The following is a 13628-nucleotide window of genomic DNA, read 5'->3' as shown; positions in this document are numbered from 1 at the left end:
CGGGGTTTCCAATGCACATCAATACTAACCTTCAACACTTACATTATTCTCCGTTCAATGAAATCCGGTATCATACTGCTAGTGTAATTAATTTGACTTTTAGCAATATTTTCTTTTCCGTAAAATGGAGATCTTTGGGGGAGGTCTATGTCCAGCAGTGGACGTCTTCCGGGCTGCGATGATGATGAATACCATAAAATAATCTATAAAATCTGGGGGAAAGGGATTTTACACTGGAAACAATTATGTTAAATTCCTGATGAATTTGCCACGATGAGCTAACTGACCTGACCTCATACTCATCTTGTAACTGTCCACTGGTACCCCGGCAGCGTATATTAGCGTAGGCGAGTGCACCATTATATTATCATCACTTAAAAAAACTATAAAATCTATATAACTGTACTTCTTTTCAATTGTGTTTGACCTTGCCATGTGCTCTCGGGTGTCTTATAAAAGACTTCAACGATCACCGCTATGACTAACGTGTTAAATATCTTAATGGATTCGTTAAATGAAAACATTAATCATTTATTAATCGTTATATTATTGTTAAATCATAGATGATATGGTTAGTTTCGATTCGTTTATCGTTTCGTTATATTATTGTTAAATCATAGTCTCGATGGTCTAGTGGTTTAGACTGCTTTCGATCAGATGGTCGCGGGATCGATTTCTCGCACGTTACAAACATTTGTGTTCATGAGTATGATTGTTTGTATCGGTCTGGGTGTTTTATATGTATAATATGTATGTATTTACGAAAAAAAAATCTATATATTTGTATCAGTTATCTAGTACCCATAGCACAAGTTCTGCTTAACTTGGTACTAAATGGCGCTATGTGAATTGTTCATGAATATTATTATATTATTAGGATTAATTATATGTAAAATTTGCTTTATTATATAGCTGAAGATAATGCTACTACATATCATATGTGTTGTAACCCACTCATGCATAAATAAAATATCTCCTTTGGAAAGTTTACACTCCATCCTAAGGAGATAAAAACCATCGCTCTTAAGAATGTCCTTCAATTCTTATCCCTGATGGATCTCGGTAGCAAACTCTGAAAAAAGCGAGGGCAATGATTCTATGTAGGTCGCAGTGCTACTGGTCTAAGTACCTGAGAATAGCCTAAACCTCCCAATAAAAAAATTACTTTATTACAATGTCCTTTAAATAGTATGTCAATATAATATTGATTTTATTAAAAAAAAATTGTGAATATTTATTTTATAATTACATCAATGTACGCAATATGTTTCTAGAAATTTATTAAAACTTAAACACTGAAGCATTTTTATTAACTTATTACGCAGCTTCATCAATGTAATGTCTATCTTATGAAGATCGACGTATATATATATATATATATATATATATATATATATATATATATATATATATATATATATATATATATATATATATATCTTAATATAAGATCTTATTTAATATATATAGAATATAAGATCTTATTTAAACGCATGAAAATTAGAACCCCTTTTCTTAAGTTGGGTCATAAAAATTGTGATATCATTGAATGTTGGTTAGCTTGTAGAAAATGCCATATGGCATTAAGCTTGCCAATTGTACATTTATTTTAGACTAGGTGAGCCCGCGGTTTCACCCGCATGTAATTTATACACTGCATGTTATTCTGACCTATATTACTGTAAAGTTTCATTAAAATCCGTTTAGTAGTTTTTTCGTGAAAGACTAACAAACATCCATACTTACAAATTTTCGTATATATAATATTAATAATAAGATAATGCAACAAAGGTAAATAAATAAATGTATAGAAAATAGACAAAATTTAGATATCTACCTTATCCATCATTAGACATCATTAATCTAGTCATATTAAATGGACTACTAACATAACTTAATAAGGTACCTATTTCTTTGGCACGATGCCAAGGTAGAGTGAATTAGTACACCCCCGCTAAGCAGTGTAGGGTTGTCACATAGCAACACATAAATTATTGCAACTATATCTCTGTGTGCCAAAATTTATTTGTAACTCTACCTTTTTATTGCATGCATTACTATTTGGCAAACTTACAATAAGTCGTTACTAACATTATATTTAAAACTTTCGAGTTTTATTTCGTATGTATTTTAATTTATTTTCTACCCTTGAGATTATGTAATTTTTGATAAATAAATAAATAAAACTGTGACTTATTTATGTTATTTTCAAAAATATAATTATAAACTTTGTTATGAATCGCCAATATGAACCTGTATAGTGTATATGCATGGGATAACGTTGATATTTCTGGGATATGATGACCATTCAAATCAAATTAATTCGATATCTAGGGTAGATCTATATATATTATGATAAATCAGAATCTGCCGTCAGTTCAGAGCGCTTTCAACTAAGAAAAATCGACAAGAAACTTAGAACTCAGCTTTTATTCTTATCAAATAAACTTTTACCTGATTACAGAAATATAGATTTATTTTTAAACTCAATCAAGGAGAAGGTAATGACCACCAATGTATGGGACTATATGTAGTGCGCTGGGGTCGGTGCAGCCAACGATGGTGATAATTAAAGACGCAATGTGAATGTATAACAGTATATTATAAAAATATATGTCGTAACTGTAGTAGACGGTAGATTAAGTATCTATTATGTGAGGGTAAGAAAATAAAAGTGGAATATGTGTTTATTGCTTGCACTTGTAATTATTTCGTTCCCTTTAAAATACTACAGTAACTATGTAATCGTATTGTAAAAGGCAAAAGGAAGAACAAAACTATAGCAACAAGACAAAATTCGCATAAAAATATAAATATATAAAAATAAGAAATGTGCCAGCAAGCGGCCCGAATGTAAGGAGTCCTGTGCAACCAGTATTTACCACCTGAAGGGACGTAGGATTGTTTACCATTACTGTAGTATAAAAAAATACGAAGTCTAATACGCATAACCATAAAACAAACCTCAATAACTATATACATATTAAAGATTACTTCTTTTAAACATTGTATAACAACGAATACAGGACATACACTGTTTAAATATAAATACATAGGTAAAATGCGCTCACTTTTTAAATAAATACTGAGTATTATTTCTGGTAAGTTATTGGTACAAGTAATTAACTAATAAGGAAAATTATAAACATAAAATTATTTTGACAACCCTAACAGCACTATCTATCAGGTTTGTCATAAATGTTTATTGTTAAAAATATTGAAACATCATTTCATATAGGGACGATCAGCAAAAAAATTCAATAGTAATGTGTTTCTTTTTACTTTAATATGTAAAAAAATGTTAGATGGTATTTTTTATTTTTCTATATTAATTACATATAAATGTATGATACATTTCAGTTATTATAGTATATGTAGAATTTGTGTATTGTTTCAAACACAGTTATAAATTATTAAATTAAATTATTATGTTTTGATATACATTTTATAATACAATACCAGTTGATCTTTGATCGAACAGACAAATAAATATCTATGTGTTAACAGCATATCTATCAAAATATATTTTAATATAATAACTGATATAAATACAAAGATACATTTTTTGTAAATACATACATAATGCACATAAATGGTACCTACAAACAAACATAATAACAAATACAAATGTTTGTATCGTGCACGGAATTGAACCCGCGACCATCGGAAGTAAGGCAGTGGGCTAAAACTGTTAGACCAATGAGACCGTCATATGTATATAGAATATGTATATAGTGTAGTTATGTTTTACTATACAACTTCAATTTACTTTGAAACTATAAGGCGTTGTGTATTTATGGTGTATAAAAATTAATTAGTTATGTAGTTATATGATTATCGACAAGAATTTTTAAATATAAAAATACCTTATTTATATATTTTTAATATTTACTTCTTTCTTCAGTGGTAAAAGCATATAAAATAGGTATCAAGAATATCTCGTATTTGAGATGTGTCTGTCAATCAGAAATAATTGCAGTCTGCACGTGACAATAACAAGTCGTTTCTTCAAACTATATGTTTGGAATACATGACACATTTTTAAACTTTAAGGACGATTCATTTTTAACTATAAAGTATTTTTGTTAGTGGATGACAATGTTACTCCCGCCTACATGGGAAAGAACGAGACAGTTCACAATTATCTCAAATACGGCTACCTAAATAGTGTACCTACACTAATTAAATTGTCTGGGATAATATAGATATAATGAAAAAAAATATCTTAAACTTCAATTTTATAATCACATTTTTGTTCAAAATCCCAAAGATTAATAACCTAATACTATTTATACGTAAATTATAAAACTTTTATGGAGTAAGCAGATATAAAGAAAAAAAAATCAACAGTCATATAATCTTCATATTATATTGCATAATTAATATAATGAGTATTAATGTAACTAGCTACTTGCTCTGGCTTCGCACGGGTGTACGTGTATTATATATATAAACCTTCGTCTTGAATCACTATATCTATTAAAAAAACCGCTTCAAGATCCGTTGCGTAGTTTTAAAGATTTTAGCATACAAAGAGACGGACAGACAGCGACACCGACTTTATTTTATACTATGTAATGATAATTATCAATTGTCATTTCCTTCAAACTCAAAAATATGTAATATTATATATTACATATTACATATGTCTTACAAATAATGTACAGATCTAATAGACCGAAAACGGAACTAATAATCTTAATCTTAATTAAAATAAGAAATGCGAAAGTTTGTAAGTATGGATGTTTGTTACTCTTTCACGCAATGCATCAGAATAATACAGGCTATATTTATTGAAATTTACCGCGGGTGACATCGCGGTCACTGCTAGTAGCGTAATAAAGTCAAGTCCTGTAAGTATAAGTTAATAGTTATTTGAAGAAACGAGGGTAGTATTACGAAACCTTGATTCGCTACAAGGTTAATACGGTACTCGAGTAACGGTAAAGAAAATGGATAAATAACCGTGTAGAGGACTCCATATATCATAATAACAAATGCTGAACGAACTCACATATATCACCATTAGGAAAAACGGGAGGAAAGCTTAAGAATTATGAGTTTATTTTACCGTGAAGCTTATATGATATTTTGTGCAAATGTCGCGAATTCACCTGACATTCAACATTGGTTAGAAACGTAACTGGAGGTCAATGACCGGAGTTACCACCTTCACGATTATACTTGCCAGACTTTGAACACAGTCGCCTAAGACACTAATTTCATTGGTGAGACAGTAGCGTTGCGCAGATTGGTTTGTAAAGTTTTGGTTGGAAGGTGAGATTTAGCAGTTAAATACAGAATACGGAAGCATATGTCCCATCTCAGTTCACTGGAATATAATGTCTTAGCGACACTTAAACATATAATAGTAATGTTAATGATACTGTTAATGTAATATACATGATGTATGACACTTGAAGACCTATTCCTGCTTGATGGTTACGATTTCGTAACCGTCAAGCAGGTTTAAACCCCTGACTCCACTCAGAAGAGTGGAGTCAGGGGTTTAAACCTCGGTTCAGGCCGTCGTAACGTTAATAAAAAAAAAAAAAACTTTTTTAATTATTACATGATGATAAACGGTACAGCTTGTCTTCCGACATAGGCCTCCTCTAAAGATTTCCATTCTGTTCTGTCCTTTGCTTTACGAGTCCATATTGAAGACCTATTCCTGCTATCATCTTTACGATTTCATTCTGTCTACCTCAGGGGTTTAAACCTCGGTTCAGGCCGTCGTAACGTTAATACTCGAATATTATTAATATCTATAAATACTAAAGTTTAAACATTAATAATGATAACATCTCATAAAATCAAAAAGTTTCAAGCTTTCGAAGGACATATTATTTTTATTTAAATGTTGTATACTTTTATTCAGAACAATATTTGAATGTAGAGGTAGCTCGAGTCAATTTGGAATTTGGTTGCTCGGGAGTGTATTTTGAATGGCACAGGGGGTCTATCGAAGGGGTGCTATTTATAAACATTCATATGCTTTAATTACTGTAACTAGTCTAGTTTTTTAATGAATGTTTTTTAATAAGAAATGTTTAATGCTATACTTTTGTGAATTGGTGCTATTTGGTAGTTTGTATTCACACAGAATTATAAATTTTAAAGTTGCATTATATAATTATACTAGCATGAGATTTATGACCTATGTATTATTCTGATGTATTAGCTATATTACAATTTGTTTCATCAAAATTCATTCAGTACTTTTTGCGTGAAACAGTAACAAACATCCATTGATCCATCTATCTATCCATACTCACAAACTTTCGGGTTTATAATATAAATATAATAAGATAGAGCGTTAAGCTAAAAGAGCAACAGGCAAGTACTTGCTCTTTCTTCTTAACTGGATCTGTATACTGAATTAGCCGTAGAATAAAAAAGTGACTATTCAAAGCGCTTATATATATTTTTTTTATTAATTTTATTTGTTTTGAGGAGTAACGAGGACCATGTCTTATGGAAAGTGTATAATGTGAACATTGATGAATGTAAAGGGAAGGGACGCCCTAAGAAAAGATGGATGGATTGTGTGAAAGATGATATGAATAAAAGAAGAGTATGCTCCGATATGACGACCGATAGAGAGCAGTGGAAGAGAATGACATACTGCGCCGACCACAAATAATGGGATAAAGGCAGACAATGATGTTGATTAATTTTATTTGTTTCACTGACATTATTTCTTATTAACATATTGACTTCAGCTGCGATTTCATACAGCAGAACTTTTCGTAGGGCTAGTTGTGTTTCACTAGGTGTTTATTATATATTTATATAGATGACACACATATATATATTTACATTATTGATATATGAAATAGTTTATATTTATATATACATATATATGTTATTTTTATATCTTTAAACATATTAGATATATTTTATGTATTTACGCATTTATAGACTTACGTGTTATCTTTTTTAAATTATTCACTGTTGTTTTAACAAGTGCATCATAAGAAGCTAGAGTTTCCGGCTTCATAATGATACTGGTCAACTTGTAAGGGGAGTCAATTTTATGCATTCGGCACACTTGTGCATATGGCACATATGGTCGTAACGGGCTCTTCCAAAAATAGGACAATTACTGAAGAGATGTTCAAACGTTTGCTCACTGTCTCCATTACATGGGCAGTATGAATTGTCGGTGATGTGAAAGCGCATGAGAGAACTCTTGACGTATACGTGTCCAGTGAGGACTTCACTGAGATGAAAGGAGCGTTCTGTTCTGGAGAAGAGGTCTCTTATATTGTTGAGATGGGGGAGGAGCTACCTGGTGTGTGAGCCTAGCTCAGCAGACATAAACCTCTTTTCCCATGTAAGGAGACTGTTAAATTTATATGAACAGAAATATTTATATTATTTTTTATTAACACACATAGTTTTTTTTATTCCAGATTGTTTCATGAGAGGTCACGACCTTTAGCATGTCGGAATGTTAGGGAGTCAGGTTAGTATACCACGAGGTGACAACGCTCTCAAAACGATGTTTGATTTTCCCCTAAATTTAATATTGAACCTCAGCTACCGACGTACGCTCGAAAATTTTCTCTTCAAATCAAATTTTCTCTAAGACGATCAGATAAAATGTAAATAAACAAATGAAGCAATGGTTTTAGGCTTCGCTCTTTCACTACACTTTGTATATATATATACTAGCGACCTTTTCCGGCTTCGAAAGGAGGCATTACAAATCTCGGCTTGTACTATTATATCCTAAACTATAGTTCTATCTATTCTATAACATGCATATATTACAGATATAAATATACCTCTCAAATAACTCTATCTATCGCTGAAAACTGTATTAAAATCCGTTGCGTAATTTAAAAGATATAAGACGATTGATGATTCTTAAAAGTAATTAAATAACCTGGACAATTAACACAGCGCCATCTAGGCTCACGGTAAGCAGAGCTTGTGTTCTGAGTACTAGACTGATATTCGTAAAATAAATAGTAAACACCCATACCGATACAAACAATCATACTCATGAATACAAATGTTTGTAGCGTGCGAGAAATCAAACTCACGACCATTGTATGTACAGCGGTGTCCTAAACCGCTGGACCACCGAGGCCGTCACAGATAATAACACATATATCTCTGTATTATATAAATGAAATAATAATTTTAATCATGTATCACGTGCTATAATCACACGTGACTCCACAATGGAGCCTCTGTATTTTAATAGGGTTTTCATTAATAATCGTCCAATTAAATCCGTTACGAACATTTAATCTTACACAAATAACGTCACAATGATGAATGCATAATATTTAAGCATATTGGCAACAGACGAGGTCCCTATGAATTGTTTTTGATGGTTTATAGATTTGTTCGTAGATTCGATATCTCGCACGCTGGCATTTGTATTTATGAATATGATTGTTTGTATCTGTCTGGGTGTTTTCTATATATTCTAAAAATATATATAGTACGAGCTGATCCCGTAAATGTTGTTTTGCCATATAAATTAGTAACACTATAAAAAATAGGGGTTGATGTTAGACGGGTGAAAATTTAGGGTTGTATGTAATTTTTAATGACGCATACTAAAAAAATATTAATAAAAAATTTTGCCCAAAAACAAAAAAAAATATGTTTAGGGATGGACAAACGATGGACTTATGCGGTATGAAAAATAGATAGTTGCCGATTGTCAGACTTACTGAATATGTATATAAAATTTCATAAAAATCGGTCTAGCCATTTCAGAGGAGTATGATAACTAACATTGTGACACGAGAATTTTATATATAAGATTTATATAAGTTGTCTAGTACCACACCACACCACAAATTCTGCTTACCATATGGCTAGATGGCGCTGTGTTAATTGTCCAGGATTATTTATTTATAAATACTGTTAAAACATTACCGTTATAATATTATATTATCTATGCCTTTATTAACCGTATTTAAACTCTTGAAGAATTTAATAGGTACAGGACTGAAACCGAAATAACTGATGGAGTATGAATTTAAGTATTATAGTAGATATTACGTAATTTTCTCCTTTTTTATTGCCAGTTGAAAACTAATCTACTCTTGAATAATTCGTTTGAAATAATTATATTTAAACAAAATAGAGTATAGCTTAGATTTCATTATAGTATTATTAATATTCTAATAATAGAAAAAGAGCAAATAAATAAAAAAAACAAGCACTAAAAATATCAATTAAAAGATATTAGAAATGTCTTTGACTATTTTATTTTCAACTAATGCATTTTTAAAGACATAAGAAACTCCTCTAAGTGTATTTGGACGAAATATTGTGTGATTCATTTTTTTATTATATGACAAAATAATGACAAACAACCTAATGTTTATAATATTAGTAAGTGATAAAAATAATAATTAATGAAAAATATTAGTTCCTTATTTAATTTATTCATAAAATAATAGATGACGTCATTTTTTTTTCTAGTACCAAACTAAGAAACTAAGCATTCTATGTAAATATATACATAATATATATATACTTATATATACAATACCCAGACCTACATATATAAACAATAATCAAATCACATACAATGTTATAAAGATGTGAGGAATTGAAACAGCGACCATCCGAATTAAAAGGATGTAGTAGACCGCTAAATCATCGACGCCGTCTGAATACCTAATAAATATTACTGTAGTAATAATCTGGTAATTAATAACACAGTAAAATTGGTCCATAGTTCACGTCTTGATAGTGTAATGAGTGTTTTGCCTGCTATTTGATACTAGCGGTGTAAAGTAACGTCTGGAGGGCGCCTTATGCTCCTACTAATAATTTATAGAAGAAAATTCCACTTCACGCACACAGAGATTCTTGCAAGTTGGATGTCTTATGGTAAGTTAGCTATTACTAGCGACACAGAGATCGTGTTCTTACAATGTCTTGTTGTAAACTAGCTGCTACTCGCGACTTCGACTGCGTTTTTTTAGATATAAGAAAGCTGCAGAAAACTATATCTGTTCTTGTGATGCAATATATATAAATGTCTTAAAATTACACTCAGGCAGAATAAAAAGTGTTCTGCATGGGTACCTCAGTCTCACCTAATTAAGTCACCAACATCTTGCTTTTTATGGACGCAAAAATTTGTGAGTTTGGATGGATGGACGTGTGACACAAAAACTACTGAAGGAATTTTGATAAAACTTTACAGTTATTTTGCTTATACATTAGAATAACACATAGGCTATAATTTAAAAAGATATTATGTAAATTTGGCGAAATATAATGATAAATGTCAAGTGATGTAACCCGGTTAAGAATATAAATAATTTACATAACTTAATTTAACACGAAAGTTAATACAAAACGAATGTCCTGCTCCTTGCAGTGTCTAACATTTGCATATTATTACTATGAGTTAGAAATACATACATTAATATTGTATGTATGTTGTATGGTGTATGGGTCTTTAATTTGGAGTTCACTATCCTTCATATCTTACTCGGTACGTTAATAAAAAATGGAGACACATCCTGAAACGAACGGTACGTGATGAAAGCGCGCCATTACTATTTAATGATTTTTGTTCTCTACCATTGTTATTCTTCAATATAAAATAAAAACTATAAAATAAGACATTTATACATAAAAATATAGGTACGTAGTAAATGTTATCTTAATGATATTGTAAACGCGAAAGTTTGTGAGTATGGATGTTTACTACTCTTTCACGTAAAAACTACTGACCGGATATTAATGAAACTACTGTAATATAGCTTATCTGAATAACATAAAGGCTATAAGTTTGACGCGGGTGAAACCGCGGGCACGGCTAGTTACAAATAAACATCACGGGCGTCTGTTCATGCATAGATATGTATTGTTGAAAACTCCAACAAAAATAATTACTAAAGACACACTAAAAGTGTTTCATTTTATTAACTAATTTTACTAATACTATATAAGTATTATATATAATTTTTAAATAAAGAACTCTGTGTTCTCGAGAGCAAAAATGTGAAAAAAAAAAACAAAAGACGATCGTATGTTATCTTCATATTTTTATTACATCGTTGATTAAAATTATTATAAAAATATATAATTACGAGATAATTCACAATTTGATGTTTTTAATGGATTTCAACTATCACATCCATGGAGGTCATTAAATGCAGGTGCATTACATGAACACATTTTTTTGTATATTGTTGTTTTTTTTTTAATATACAGATATATATTTTCATTTACATTTACTAATATTACAATCGAGAAAGCACAGTAGTGGATCGTATTTTTATATATAAAAAAATAAATAGTGGGAAACGGAAACGGTTACGACGACGAGATATGGAGCATGGCAAAAAACATCATTTCCAAACCTGATTAATGGACTTCCATCACTGGCGTTTTTTTTTCACTTTTTTCATGTTACATACGAATAGAAGGAAATTTGTTCTTTGTTTTATTTGTCGCTTTTTTAGTGTTCTATCTAGCATGACGTACATATTGACGGCCTATTTAATTGAATATTATTGAGAATAGGCAAGGAAAATATAACTATTAATATGATTTAGATAAATAAAATAAAAGGACTGTTGACGTATAACTCTGATGTTAGCTCTAATATCCGCCAGATAGATATGCTATAGCACATACCCGTGGATAAGGAGGGGAAGGTATTGTTAATAATATCACAGATAACATAATATGGACTAATAATCCCATTGCTAGCAATGTACCATCTCAGGTCGACCTCCACGCAGTTCCCCCTGGTAACCATCGTGGTAAATTGCCATTAGCCAAGATCGGCCAAGTCACCTGATTTTATGCTCACTTTATTATCCTAAAACGGGTGCATCATTCAATAATCTATACATATAAATAAAATTAGAGTGTCTATTTGTAATATTGTAATAACTGCTTTTTACTACATACATATGAATATAAATACTTACATGGTGGTGGTACATACACCAAAATAACATCTTTTACAATTTTTGTCTGTCTGTCTGTCTGTCAGTTTGTTCCGGCTAGTCTCTGAAATGGTTGGACCGATTTTGACAGAATTTTTTTGGCATATTACTGATGTAATAAGGAGTAACTTAGACTACATTTATTTTAGAAAAATTCTTTTATTTTTTAAAAATAAAGTTAAATTCCACGCGGACGACCTCGCAGATACAGCTAGTCATCCATAAAAATAGGTATGTATGTACAATTATGATTTTCTTGCTCTAATTATAATAATACAGTTTAATAGCGTTAATAATAACTAAGCGGACTTTACGCACCATCATTAGTCAAATAAGATTTAACTATTAACATTCAAGATGCTTGCTGAACTCGGCGTGTATACCATAACTCAGGATGTTCTCGACGCTTCCACAATGGAGGCAGCACAATAGGTGACAGATCCGTCTGAGTATCATATCTAACTGTATCTTGTTAAATCTGACTACGAGAGCTGAATAGACACGTGTTTAGAATTTGCGGTACGAATAACTGAATCTATCTTTTTTACTGTACTAACTTTTGCTCGTGTCTTTATTCGCGTTGTGGCTACACTTATAATATATCTGTCAACACTCGCCATACTCCCATTAGTTTACCTCTCCAAAATAGAATAGAATAGAAAATCATTTATTCAAATAAACTTAATTTAAGCACATTAAATAGTCATAGTTACCCTTCTTTTTATCTACCGCTCAGTCGGAAAGTTGCCTCATCATAAGAAGAACGATCAAGAAGCTTGCGTGTTGCTTCAAATGAATTTAAATAATCGTTGTAACTTTATATTTTTAAGTGTTTAAATTTATTACCAAATATCACAAATATTAAATAGATAATAAGATTAAATCAGTGTTAATCAGATAACAGAAATCAATCTACGTCCCTCGACGAATAAAATGTGCGTCGAATGTACCTACGCGTTACTAATAAGCCATATAGCACACTACCAAAGAAAATTACTAATCTACAATAAATACAATTATTCAAATTCAAATTCAAAAATCATTTATTCATGTAGGACATTTTAGCCGCTTATGAACGTCAAGTTTTTACATTATATTAGGTTGTTCGGAAAGTAATTTCGTTTTTTCCTAACTTAGGATTTAATTGTATTTTTTGTACTCAATTTCACACTTAAGCCGTATAATTTTTATATGATTTGAGAGCTTATATAGCAAGGCTTGTGTGTGAAAAATTACAATTAATTGTACTAGTTCGCACTACGCCACTAGCGAACCAGTTCTGGCACTGGCGTACTGTTAACACACCTTCTCAAAACAGATCGGTCAATTTCTTTCTAGCTTGAACAGCATTTTTGCCCTTTCTGTAATAAAACAGTATGATATGTCGAAAATGCTGCTTATTCCTCTATTTAAAAGCACACAAAAACTACTGCGTAGAATTAGTTGGAATTTTTCAGACACAAGCCTTGCTATATGTAAAGCATAAAAAATTATACGGCATAAGTGTGAAGTTGAGTGCAAAAAATACAATTAAATCCTAAGTTAGGAAAAAACGAAATTACTTTCCGAACAAATTAATATTTTTTTTTCCCTACCGTCCAATTAGGTATATACATCCAATTGAGAAGAAGAATTATTTTATCGGTATACTAACACAGACCGTATAAAAAACAATAT

The sequence above is a fragment of the Achroia grisella genome, unplaced genomic scaffold, assembly GCF_030625045.1.
Source record: "Achroia grisella isolate CSIRO2021 unplaced genomic scaffold, CSIRO_AGI_Agris_v1 utg918, whole genome shotgun sequence".
Classification (NCBI taxonomy): domain Eukaryota; kingdom Metazoa; phylum Arthropoda; class Insecta; order Lepidoptera; family Pyralidae; genus Achroia; species Achroia grisella.
Note: the sequence above shows the minus strand (reverse complement) of the source record.